This window comes from Lupinus angustifolius, chromosome LG06 (genome assembly GCF_001865875.1).
Source record: "Lupinus angustifolius cultivar Tanjil chromosome LG06, LupAngTanjil_v1.0, whole genome shotgun sequence".
Taxonomy (NCBI): domain Eukaryota; kingdom Viridiplantae; phylum Streptophyta; class Magnoliopsida; order Fabales; family Fabaceae; genus Lupinus; species Lupinus angustifolius.
Genome location: NC_032014.1, coordinates 27,604,653 through 27,615,941, shown reverse-complemented (window position 1 = coordinate 27,615,941; position 11,289 = coordinate 27,604,653). Strand labels below are relative to the sequence as shown.

Below are 11,289 nucleotides of genomic sequence, written 5' to 3'. Positions count from 1 at the left end.
TATTTTGAGTAAATTTGAATTGTTTTAGTTGAGAGCACTTCTCCTAAACCTAGGTTGGCCGTGGCCACCACCATACTTGTTCTTATCAAGCATCCTTGCTTGTGGCGAACCCCATAGCTTATCAAGCAGCATTGCTTGTGGCGCTCCTCACCTTCCATTCTTTTCCACCTTCACCTTCATCCTACAAACCATACACAAACCCTAGCCTAATTATACATCCCAAACCGAAGCCACATCTACCCCAAAATTACCCTAATTCCCCAAAACCGAATTCACACATTCACAAATCTAAGTTCAAGCTAAAACGATCCTTTAATTCAAAGGCAGCCCCAAGAGGTTGTCATCAAGTGGTCATCAGAGCTAGTTTTGGCTTGAAACCCAAGTCATGGCCAATGAGGCCAACCAAAGGACAAACATCTTCCTTTCTAGGTGTTTGGTCCAAGGAAACATCTGCCTATTAAGTATTGATGGTGGTTGTACCAACATGGCTAGTTCAAGGTTAGTTTCAAAACTAAACCTTGAGACTAAACCACATCCCACTCCTTACCAACTACAATGGTTAAGTGAGATTGGGGGGATTATTGTGAACCAGCAAGTGGAGGTTCCCTTTTCAATAGGGAAATATGAAGATGTAGTTCTTTGTGCCTTCATCGATTGCTCAAATTCGTTGAACCGTTGCATGAGGCCATCTAGTTGATTTTGAACCTGACTTATTTGGGCTTTGGTTGCACGCTTTGGATGGGGTACAAATGTCCACTGGCTTACCCCAAATCCTGCACCTCGGATACGGCCAGGGTAGATAGGCAGTGCTAGTGCCTTGTCAAGTATTATGCGACTATTTGGGTTTGTCTCCTTTTCTTTTAGGGCAACCTGACAAATTAAGAAAAAACATAAGGTTAATTAATCACATTTTGATAAATAAAGTATGGAAATTAAGTATAATTAAAAAATGAACACTTACAACATGTCTTGCCGCTTCTTGAACTTCCTCATTATCGATGACACCATCCTTGTTCTTATGGGTACCCATCCATAGAACATCGAGTTCTACTCCATGTGGACTCATAGGTGTATCACTTCTTTTCTCCAACTAACAAAACATAACCATTAATAATGTAATTAGATATATATATATATATATATATATATATATGCATAAAAAATATAACCAATAATGGATACAAAGGCTTAGATGTCCTCTTGCTATGTATAGACAGAAGCATATATACAAAAGTCAATACAAAGAATGTGATTTTACCAAGAAAGACTCGTCTTGTGTGCGTAGGGTGAAAAAAGTCTTCCAATCCTCTTCATCAACAATATATGCATATTTAGTTGGAGGTTTTAGATTGACATTGCCATCAGCATCTCTGAGTAATTTTTCGGCATCAGTTCGGAATTGTCGGAGAGTCTTGCCATCCGATTTAAGGATATAATCCTTATGCTCCTCACCAACATCAAAAGTTGACTAAAATAAAAACTCATATACATTATATATTGCATGAAAACACATGCATATACGTACAATGCATGAAAACGTAACACATATACGTATATTGCATGAAAACATAACACATATAACGTACATTGCATGAAAACACAAAAATTGAAAAATAAACTTACTGTTATTTCATTCCAAATAAGCTCCTTCATGGTATTCCCTTTATCACTCCATTTCTTGAATGTTAGCTTCAGATTCTGCCTAACAACAACACCAATGTAGCTTACCAATGTGTTGCCACCCTTCGAGTTTGATGATTGACCTTTAGAGTTCCATTGAACTTCTATCTTCACATCCTTACTTCTTGACCGAATAACATTCTTCATAGAAGTCATTCCACGTGGAGGTCATTTTTTAGCAACGATTTTCTTGTCTTGTGGAGTCGGTGTAGCTTCGTCACCACTATGAGAACAATGATTGCCACTTTGGGAAGCCATAGATGAAGTTTTTGGAGGTTTATGAGAGTATGAGGGTTTGCAGAGAGTATGAGGGTTTGCTGAGAGTATGAGAATTTCTTTTCGATTAAGTTTGAGAGCGTAGAGGGAATGATTCATGTTTTAGATATTTAAACTGTATTACCAATTTTACAAAGAGTGAATTATTTCCTTTAATTGAAAGAGATCAATCAATTAGTTGAAAGAGATCATTGAACTAAATCTTCTGAAATCTGGGTCCTTTTGCAAAATCAAAAGTTGTTAAAGACCTCATTGACATGACTCTGAAACATAAACACAATTTTTTCCTCGATTCCTCTATACAAATCTGGGTCATTTTTCTCTTTTTCTCTCTCTGCAGTATTGCTCTTTTTTTTACTACTTTGTGTTTTCTTCCTACTATCTTCATGAACATACTCTTATAGAAACACATACTCTTACTGATGAAATAGAATAATTGGTGAACCACAATACCATTAATATTTCAACAAACAAAAAGACGCATAATGTACCATTCAACCATTAATATTTCAACAACCAAGAAACGCATAACCACTCAACCATTAATATTTGAACAAACAAAGAGACACATATAATTGTCACCATTAATATATCGGACGTTTAAAAAGTCGTAAAACATCAACAACATATAATTAAGCAAACGTAGTTACTATGTCATCTTCAACAGCGCTTGCTTAATTATGTGTTATTGCATGTATTAACATCAACAACGCTTTCTATCAAATGCACTGTTAAACATAAATCATTCAAGCCAACGCTAACGTTACTGATGTTCAATAGCGCTTTGTCAAGAATGTGTTGTTGAAGTTACACAAATTGACAACGCATGTTTTATTATGCGTTGTTGATGTTCTTCCGCCTCATTTTCAACAGCGTCATTCAAAATTGCGCTATTGAATGATCATTATTTATTACGATATCTGGCATAGTGCCTTGACACTTGGCATTTCCATGGGTAAATTTGTAATCCCATAATTTTGTTGTTTTTAAAAGGAAAAGATAAAAATGTTATGTGCTATTTTACAGAAAAGTACATATATGTATATGTGTTAGTTTTATTTAGCTTGGGATAGTTTAGGCATTTTATCATTTTGAATATAATAAAATAATGTTGCAGATTCACTTCATTTATTACAAGCACAATTTAATTACAAGAATGGGATTTGACATACATTTGTATTTAAAACTACAAGACCTTTGTTGTCGCGTTATACAGATAATATTACACTACTAGAAGATGAAATGAAAGGACAAACTCTATCTTTTGGGTATGGATAGTTTTTTTTCTCTCTCTTTCTCTATTAATCCCCTTTCCATCTTCCTATTCACTCATCTCTCATTTTCATCTTTCTATTCACAACTCTTCTCTCATCTCTCATACTCATCATACTTTCTTTTACTCTCAAATATTTGATACACATCTTCATTGAAGGTAATCGTAATGTGAATCCATGGTGATCATTTTATTCTCACAATATAACCCTTCATTTGGTTATTGGGTTTCCTCTATAAAGATGTCATTTTTGTTACACTTATGAATGTTGTGAAACCATTGCTCCCATTTTACTCACGTGAATGATGATGGAACATTTTATTTCATCAATTGGTTTCCAACATTTCGTTTGGGTTTTTTTCTCATAAAAATGACGTCTTTAACACACTTTTACCTTCTTCTTTAAAAATGATGGTTACCATTTATGCTCACATTTTTAATGATATTATCCTAAAAAAAGATACTTTACATTCCAACTCTTCCATGTAAGACTACTGATCTTGATAATGATCTTCACATTTCTTGGTTATGAAATTTGTGTAACCATAAATCTCCAATCTTTGGGTGTGTTTATTCAATCATTTTTTCTTTGTGACATTATCCTTAAAAATTTACTTTACATTTTAGATTTTGCACCCATGATCACTGAGATTCCTTGGAAGATATTGTTTTTATCTGATTACTGTTCATATGTCTAAGGACATTTACATTTATTTGTTGAATAATTATTCTTTGTGACATTATCCTTAAGAAAACATTCTTTACATCCTAGATTTTGCATGTATGACTTTGTTGTTAGGTATCAGTGGACAGAACACACCTAGGGGGGTTGAATAAGTGTAGCGGAGCTCAAGTTCCACTTTTTGGGATTTTGCGCACTTGCTGAAAAATGTCTAGTTAATCGATTAAGCACTATTCATAATCGATTAAACACAGTAAAAACAGAATGCAGAAAATCTTGTTTACCAGCTCTCTTGCACGACAGGTTACAAGAAATCAAGCAATGATATAACATATATTTTTACACAGAATTAAACTAGGTATAGCATAGAACCAATATACAAATTATCATGTTATATCATGCAATATTACAACTTGAAATGTAAAAGAAAAATGGATAGAAAAGATTGCACAAGGATTTTATCCTGGTTCGTTTTGCGGTCCACTGCAAAACTACATCTAGACCTCCCCTTCTGATTTTGGGAGATTTTTTTCTTCACTATAGAACACAATGTATAGTTACATATACGCTTCCAATTACAAGACTCAAACGCTCCTTTCTTGGAACCCAAAGAACTTCGTCACCATTGGTTTGACCTTTCCTAAAATCGCCTCCCAATAAAACCTTTCTTACCGCGATTCGGCCCCAGCCAAGGTATCGTTCTTTATCCCAAGACCTCCAAATCTTTGTGAAGAACACCTTACCTAACCACAGCTAGGATTTTCCTAATCCTTGAATTACAATGCTTTGAGTTATGAATGAGTACTTAATACTCGGTTTTACAATAAAGATCAAAGATAAGCAAGAATTCCTAGTCTAATATGAATGTACATGCATGAGGTTTCTGAAATTATGCAATCTTTAAGAACTATCTCTTTTCTTTCCAAGAAACATAAGATTGATGCATGAAGGATTTTCAAAGAACATGCAATATGAATATGGAAGTTAAAGCCTTAGCATGATCTAATCTTTCTCCTAATGCAACATGCAACATTTTCTCCTAGATATGATAGTGAGTAACTCAAAAATATGCAGAGAAAATGATGTAAAAATGTATGGATTCTTATGCCACATATGCTGAGATTTCAGTTTAAATAGAAAGTTGTCTAAAGTCTCAGTTAATCGATTAAGTACCAAGTACCCCATTTAATCGATTAACGGGTTGTTGAAAATATTTGTTTTCAGTTTTTCAATTTTCTGTTGAAACTGTGATTTTGTTAATCGATTAACACTATTCATAATCGATTAAACAGTGTAAAATCAGCTTGTTAATGCATGGTGAACCACCTATATGATATGTGCTCATGCAATACATAATTTCCAAATATAATACATTTAATGTACAAAATCAATGTATTCAAATGCATGAACCTAATTCTCATATATTTCTAGATGATGTCTCATTTAGTGGATTAATTACTTTATTAAGTCTTGTGAGACTCACACCTAGGTTTACTTAACCTAGACTCAATATCTATGGCAAGCATATTAGACTTCTAAAAAGATAATAATGAATTATAACCTAAGTCTAATAAGTCATCATTTGAGTCCTCGGCATGTTGTTTGTTGAATGATCTTCAAGCTTGTCTTCATGTTGGTCTTCATGTTTGTCTTCATCAAAACATAGATCAATCTCCAATGGTGCACTTCACTTTCATTTGTTGCTTTGGAATTGTTTTTCTGTCAAGTAGGTCTTTACCTTTTGTTGTTTGTGGGCTTTATCTAATCTTTGGCCTCACACTCTTTGCATTCCTTATTGAATAATTATTTATTTTTTATACATAAATTTATTCATCGAATCATTTGTATACAACATAGTCCTTTACAATTTTCATCTTCTTTGTCTAATAGTCCTTTACAATTAGTGGTGTCTGGACACTTTTTTATTGATAATTTTCTTCATTGAAACCTAACTTTTGTTTCTTTTTTACTTATGAGTTTGATTCTCTATATCTCACTTTTGCACTCCTTTGGTAACATCTCATTACCATTTCGTTCATAAATGTTTTGATATTTATATTAACTCACTATGTCAGAATAGCAAAACAAAAGCGTTTAAAATTGTCATTATTTACTTTTTATGTTTATATTAACTCACTAAGCAGTAGTACATAAGGTTATATTCAACAACGCTTTTTGAAGCACTGTAGAAAGTAGATATTTCACTTAAACAAGCGTTGTTAAATGTGTATTTTCTAAATAAGACAATGTCTCTATCAGGAATTCTATCAAACACATGAAAGCATGTCCAACTCCACTATATTTACAATATATTTGGTAAATCACCAATGACTCCAATTACATTCAATCTTAACAGATTCCAATTTATAAAATAACATATAAGTAATAAGATCTTACGCAAATTGTTCATTCTTTCTCCTCAATGTGTAAGTCCTTATAGAGTGTTCATGTGTTCCTCAATGATCAATGCAAGCTGCAAATACAAATAAAAATGACATATCTAAACAAATTGCAAAAGTTATGACACAAATTACAAAATTAGTAGCAATTGAGAAAGAACTTTTACAATTATATTCAAACTCTATGTTCTAAACCAGTGAACCATAGCCAAAAACCTAGAACATCATAGTTGCATAACATCACAACAAACATCAAAACTGAATCAGAAAGAAATAAATGAGCTAAAATAACATAACAATTTACCTTATGCTTGAAGAGAAAAACCAAAAACCGATAATTTGCTTGAAGAGAGAAACTAAAAACAAAAGAGAAGAAAATGTAACTCATAGAAAAGAAGAAAAGTAAGAGAAATAATAAACTGAGTGATATATGTATTATTGTATGTGAGGTTTTGTTTTTGAATTTGAAAATATTTTCGCTCACTAAAATAAGCGTTTATATGAATGTAGATCTTTAACTGCGTTTATTGAATAAGTGTTATTAAATATATGAAGTATGACATTTAACAACGCTTTCTTCGATAAGTGTTGTTAAAGATAATACATTTAATAGTGCTCACTGAAGAAGTATTGTTAAATAAATGAATGTATGATCTTTAATAACGCTTGTTTCAACAAGTGCTGTTAAAGATAACACATTTAACAACGTTTGTTTTAATAAGTGTTGTTAAAGATAACACATTTAATAGCGCTTACTGAAGAAGTGATGTTAAATATATGAAGTATGACATTTAACAATGCTTTCTTCAATAAGCGTTGTTAAAGATAACACATTTTACAATGCTTTCTTCAATGAGCATTGTTAATTCTCTTCCGCCTTACATTTAACAGCGTTCAACACATAAGCGTTTTTGAATGAGCGTTGTTAAATATCAATTATGACGTCATGACTCTACTGATTTTAGTGTTTGTATTAGCTCTTTGTTCTCTGCAACATCATTATTTTATTGAAACAAATGTAGCTTTTGCATGTATTTGCTCGCTCTATTTCTTTCGAATTGTTTTTTTTTGGTGAAGTATCCCTTTACCTTTTGTTTTGTATGTACACCTTTAGATACAATAAATTTCTTTCTGATTTTTATACTGATCACAAATTAGTCTTTTAGCATTGAAACAAGCTCTATAATATGATAATGCCTTTACATTATGAGATGTATTACTTAATAACTCTCCATTGTAAAATAAGTCTTGACATATCTTTCTTTTTTTAAACTTCACATTTCATTACATTATGTGTCAACTTTGAAAGTAAAGTTACTTTGTTGTTATATTCATTGCTACATAAATTTGTTCATGAAAAATAGTATTTTATCATTACAGATATTCTTCATTTAATATGTTTATATTTATGACTTATGATTACTGATTGATTTATGAGTATGAGAGAGTTTTTTATATAACAGTATCATGTAGATATCTCGCCCCTTCGACATAATCAAGGATTTGAATGAGTCCAAATACCTTTGGAAGATTGTAGTTAGTATCACATAAATCTAGTATGTGCAAATACCACCCAAACCTGGACTTTGGAAATGATTTTGATGGATTCTAAGCTAACAATGTACCTTATTTAATCTATTACATTTTTTTAATTTTATGTTTTTTACTATACTTTTTTTGCTCCATTCACTACAAAATAAAAGACATTTGGGGACAGAATTTTTGCCACACTTACATATACCATGGCAAATTCAAAAAATAAGGCCCAAAACTAACAATGTGGTCCATGGTTCATCTTTCACATTATCACTTTCACTCTTTCACTCTTTCACTCTTTCACGTTCTCTCATCTCTTCTCAAAAAAAATACTTCTTCACTTCACCACTTTCACACCATGGCTTTTAAAAATTAACTTCTTCTCTTCTCTTTTCCATAAATCACTTATTCTTCTCTTCTCTTTTCCACAAATCACTTATTCTTCTATTCTCTTTCCCAGAAATCACTTCTTCACTTCATCACTATCCAGAAATCAATTCATTCCAAACTTTTTCATTGATCGGTAAGAAATCATTTCATCTCCTTTTTTAATTGTATAATTTTGTTTCAAATCACTTCATCAACTCTAATCCCTAATTTTGAGCTTCTCAAATCCCTAATTTTGTGCTTCTCTAATCCCTAATATTATTAGTTATAGAAATCTGAGAAATTATAGTTTTAATTATATCTATGCATGTATTGATGTTTTGCTTCTTGTGATTTTGAATTTCAGAACCTTAACTTCAACGGAGAATATGAACTCGTGCTTCGCTTAATTTAGCGTTATTCAGGTTAGCGTTTTCACAATATATATGACAATATATATGCTCATCACTTTCACAATATATATGCTCATCACTTTCACAATATATATGCTCATCACTTTCACAATATATATGCTCATCACTTTCACTGAGAAGCTTAAACTAGTCCTAGCATAAAATCATGTGTATTTTTTTTATGTGCTTCGAAAATTTCCAAGTTTAATTGGTGAATGGAAGAGAAACAATAAAGAAAGAGATGATGTGACTGTAATTCGATAATAAATATGAAATGATAGAAAATGGTTTGATAGGTACAATGTGTTGTCGATTTTTGATTGGATGAAAAAGTGAAGGTACAATGCCTTGTCGAGTTTGGGTTGGATAAAGGGTAAGGGATGGTTAATGTCAGACACTACAACTTGAATAGTCTTGTGTTATTGATTGATATCATTTAGCTAGCACGTACTTCAGAGTATAGAGTTGCAACTACACATAATCATTATAGTTATAATACATTACATATGAATAAAAAGTTGGGGTACTTTTAGTTAAAGGAATTGGTTCAAGTTTGAGATTCAATCTGGGGTTTTGAAACTGAGTTTTGATGATCCAGTTTTGAATTTTGTTGACATAGTATTTTCATATTATTGAGTTTGCACTTTCTAAATAATATGTTAATGTGTCATTTGGATATGGTATATGTTTTTATGTACTAATAAGAGTACATCAAATTAACCCTTATACAAATAGTTTATGTATCAGTTGTATATAACTTTTTATATTATCTGTATATCATTCAATTCATTCATCTTTAATCGTCTACAAAAATGTATACTAAGAGAATGTATAGATATTAATCTAAAAATTGTATTGCTAAAATTGGTTAAAAACTTTTATATCTAGAATGTATTATATTAATGGATAAACTGTATTGCTAAAATTGGTTGACCTTTTTGTATAATGAATCAGTACCCATACCACTTGTCTGGAAAAAAATTCTCTCTATCAAAGTATATATTTCTAACTATAAATATAAGTTTATCTAACTCAAATGGTCTTGAATGTTGGTCACTGCTTTCTTTACATTAGTTCACTTGTGTTGTCTTAGTGTTGGCAATTTGGCATAGATTACCAGACTCCAGAAAGAATAATAGGAGCAGGGTGATCATTCACATTTTTTGAAATGGTGTTTCTAAATATTGATGTATATGAATGAGCTTTACTTTTTCTTGATTAGTCAGATATTGTTGTTGCCAATTATGCACTTCCACAGTTTTGTTGGTAGTAATAGCAGAGACATAATTGACTCGCAATATTCACTTCTCAACATAGATATGGAATTTTGGTCCAACATTTTATTTGTTATTGGCCATTTAGAAGTTGATAGAGTTATTTTCCTTTAGAAGTAATATTATATTGTTCTAGCTGAGAACATTCATAGTAATTAAAGAGTGACTACTTCTCATAATGTGAGTTTTAATTTCTTCATATGCAAAATTTGAATTCGAGTTTATCTGTTTAATGAATGATAAATTTTCATGAAAGGTAAATTTCTCAAAAACTCCTATGCTAGTCGTTGAACATTTCAACCTTATTATGTAACTTCTTTAAAAGCCACTTTTCAGTCATCAAGAATATTTATGCATAAATCATCACTCTTACCTTTTTCTAATATAATCTTTGCTAATGTTACTTTTTGTTTTGTTCATAAAAAGTTTAGAAAGAAGGAAGAGGCTCTATATAAAGGGAAAGATTATATATCTTTAAAATATGAACTGAAATTATGTTATTGTCATATAGAAAGGGAAAATTGACTACCTTTGCTAATTATAATATTACTATATGTCCTCTTTTTCACTCAAAGATCCTCACTTAATACATCTTTATTGTTATAAAGCATCTATATTTTACTGCTTCAAAGTTGATAAAGAGATAAAGGTGGGGAAAAGTTACATTTTGTTTGGTAAATTAAAGGTTTAAGTTACAGTTTGAAACGATTATGATGTGTTAGTTAATTGGCAGAGATAAGTTTGGGTTATCAGTTTATAGAAAAGAATCAAACCTACTAGATATTGGTCCAAAGGTTAAGCAGCTGAAATGTTTGACTATGTGTGCATGTAGATATTTCCTTGGTGGTGGGTAAAGAAACTAAGAAATATTTCAGATTTTTCTTCCTTCAACTTTTCACGATTATTCTCAAAAGCTGGAATAAGTCCTTATCCCACTCTCCTTAAAAGCACTTGGGTACCTTTTTTTCACCTTTTAATTTTTTTATTGACAAATAAGTTAAATGATTCTTCAATACAATTAGTTTTAATGAATTGTTGATTGAGGCTTATAAGTTTGGTATGTCAAAAACAGATTCACACAGTTATGATGGATAAGAGTTGGATTGAGAAACCAATTAGATCAAAGGAGTTCTTGGATGGGGTGGTGCAATTTTTGGATTTCGCCTTTTCAAATGTACCTATAAATGATCAAATTCCATGTCCTTGTATTACATGTGGATTTCTTAAAATGGGTAATAGAATTGAAGTGTTTAGTCATCTACTACAAAAAGGGTTTCCTAGAAAGTACACATTTTGGTACATGCATGGGGAAAAGCATGTGCAAGATAATGTTGAAACTACAACCCAACCACAAGAAGAGTTGGTTACACAATATCCAATGCAAGATATG

General features: G+C 31.5%; 1 long non-coding RNA gene across 1 annotated transcript; it reads left to right on the top strand.

The window, feature by feature from the left end:
• LOC109350635 lies at positions 4,320–9,867 on the top strand. The gene is made up of 3 exons (XR_002108113.1): positions 4,320–4,331; positions 6,939–6,942; positions 9,648–9,867. It is a non-coding gene; the product is annotated as an uncharacterized LOC109350635 (long non-coding RNA).